Raw genomic sequence first — 2,883 nt, 5'->3', positions numbered from 1 at the left:
AAATAGAAAGACAACTGTTTTAAAACCTGCTTTTAGGAACACTAAGAGCATCCTGTTTTATTTAAAGAAAAGAAATGAGCAAACTTTTGCATTTCTGCAGAATGAAGACAATAATTTAGCCTGACCGAAGCTTCCCTGCCCTTTTCCTGATTTAAACATGTTAGACCCTGGTTCCAACCAGTGTTCTAAAGTGAAGAAAAAGACTTTCCATTATGAACTCTTGACCTTTGAATTAACAGGTGAATTTATTGTCTTTAAAAAAAAAACCACATGGGATTTGTGACATTTTAAATTGAAATCTCAAAGACTCCAACTAGTTCAAGTGCTCCAGTGTTTTAAGGAAAGGAAATCAGCCTTAATATTTGAACAGGTTAGTCCAGAGTCACAGTAAGACTTCAGAGGGCCCTGCCAGCACAGAACCTGGCACATGAAAAGGAAACATATGGAGTAGGAGAGGACGCTGGGTCCCCTCCCTCCTCCACTCACTGCTGGGACCACCTACATCACGTTTTCATATGGAAGGGCTATTTGGTTTTACAGAAAAGACTCATGAGACAAAAAAATCTAGAATGCTAAAATTGTACTCAGGCATACTTTGTATAGAATACATCATACTTTAACATATCTACTTTGATATTCTCTCTCTCTCTCTCTCTCTCTCTCTCTCTCTCTCTCTCTCTCTGTGTGTGTGTGTGTGTGTGTGTGTGTGTGTGTAGCCTTAGGTCTCAAAAACATCACCATCATCCCAAGTTTCCCTTAACTTGAGGAATTAATAAGATTATAATTCTTAAGGAACAAAAGGGTACCAAATGCTTTCTGGATGCAGCACCCAGAAGAGGCTCAACCAATTTACAGGCCTATGGCACCAGGCATTTGTAAAAATACAGTCTTCATTTGGCGCTGAAATAGGTGTGGTGGTGAAGAAGACTATATTATAAGCCCAAGTAAATTAGGACTGTGACATTTGCTTGGGTCTCATAAAACCGAAGTACTGTGGTCAATGCCTTTGCAGGTCCCTAGGGTTCCCAGAAGAAAGGGCCTTCGGCTTGAGGTTCCCTGTGTCATCAGGCCCCTTCTGCAGCCCCTTAGAGCCCCCTAGAAACTATAGCTTTGCCTATCCTGCGCACAATGGCTAGAGAGGTCCCAAAAGCCTTAAACACAAAGCTCTTGAAGCTTCCCGAGTCCAGAGAATATGCAGGTTTTCCAGGTCAGGGCCGCCCCGACGGCCCAAGCGCGGCACTCGAGAGGCCAGTAGGTGTCGCTGTTTCCCTGCCGGCAGGAGCCTGGAGCCCGACGTTGGCCCCTAGCACCACTCAGCTTTAGGCCGCCCGGGTGTTCGCCCAGACTCCCCCGAGCTCCAGGGTTGGGACCGCTCCCTCATTCTATTCCCCCTAAAGCCTGCCTTGGCTCCCTTGGCCATGGCCACAGCAACCGTGGTCGGCCTAAGGAAACATCTATGGAGACAGAAAGGAGAGACGAATTTGGTGGGGCCCAAAGGCCGTCCCTACGGAACAGGCTGAAAGCCTGCTTCATCCGCCCCCCCCCCCCCGCCCCCAGGGTCCCTCCTTTCTCTTCACGAGCCCAGCGAGGGCGTGGGGGTGGGGGTAATGGGGAGCACCATGGCAAAACCCAAAATTGAGGAATTCAGACTCGATTCTACTTTGAAAATAAACAAGAGGTTCAAAACTAGCTTCGCGGGAACTAGTCACAAAAAGAGTTTTCATATCCTTGTCTCAAAAGACCAAGGAAGGAGGTCGAGGGGGAAGGGAGGGGGTGCAGAATGCTAGGCCTGGACCGTTAGCTACCTCTGATTTTGCCCACATGCCTGTACGCAGAATGTCGGGTGAATGCATTGGTCACCCTTGCTCTAGCCCAGAAAGGAAATTTTGAAATACACTAGTCTTCCCCATCGCCCTCCCCAAAGCATTGCTTACTAAGTATTAATCTCCGTTGGATAGGGTTAGCTCATCTTTGGAATCTGTATTAAAATTCTAGGTATTGAGAATTCTGTTCCTTTCTCCGGCGTCCTGCGGGCCCCTGGCTTTGGCTCAGTATGCCGCGTAAGCGATTATTAATCAGAGGCGTTCTTTTTGTGTCTTTCAAGGGGGTGGGGGGTAGGGGGCATTTGGCTTGCAGATTCCAAGAGAGACACTCAACAATGGTCTTATCCTATAGATGGCTGGAGATTTTATTACGATCCAGATTTCTTTGCATGGAGACTTCACTTCTCTGATTAGAAGGTGGTAAGGGGATGGCATGGAACACCTTAAATCCAGTCTTGTGCAGTCGCAACATGCACGGTGGAAATGGAATTAGCTCCATATTTAATCTGAGTCCAAAATAATATCTCCAGTCAAGAGTTTGGTGTAATTTTTTTTTTAAAAAAAAAAGAGCCATACTGCTGTGTTTTGTGTAAAAGTAAAACATTCTTAAAGAGGAAAAACCATAGCGATTATGAAACTAGAAGACAGGGAAGAGATTCTCACTTAAAGTCCCAAGCATATTGGGATAATTTTGTTGTGGTGTCTAGGCTGAAGCATCAGCCTCCCAGGACGGCAGCGCAAGAGGCTGCGGATTCAAAGGGAGGCTGAATTTTTAGCCAGAGTTGGCAAATATCTTCATTAAATGTCACGCCCTTTGCTATGTTCCATAAAATTAGCTCCTTCCTTTAAAGTCTTATGTCTGTTCTACAATTTTAAACAATCATTTCTGATGGAGACAGCAGATTTATCTCTGGGGGTGGGGTAGGACGGGCACGTGTCTAATTGTAGGTTGTGAAGTTCAGTGAGGTGGTATTTTTAGCTTGAAAGGCTCAGATTCATGTATTTGGATATTTCTTCTGGTCTCATCCTTTCCGTTTCCCCCTCTTTCATTCACTCGACC

Source organism: Peromyscus californicus, unplaced genomic scaffold, assembly GCF_007827085.1.
Source record: "Peromyscus californicus insignis strain IS unplaced genomic scaffold, ASM782708v3 Scaffold_9__1_contigs__length_137607984, whole genome shotgun sequence".
Classification (NCBI taxonomy): Eukaryota; Metazoa; Chordata; class Mammalia; order Rodentia; family Cricetidae; genus Peromyscus; species Peromyscus californicus.
This window is presented reverse-complemented; position numbering follows the sequence as displayed.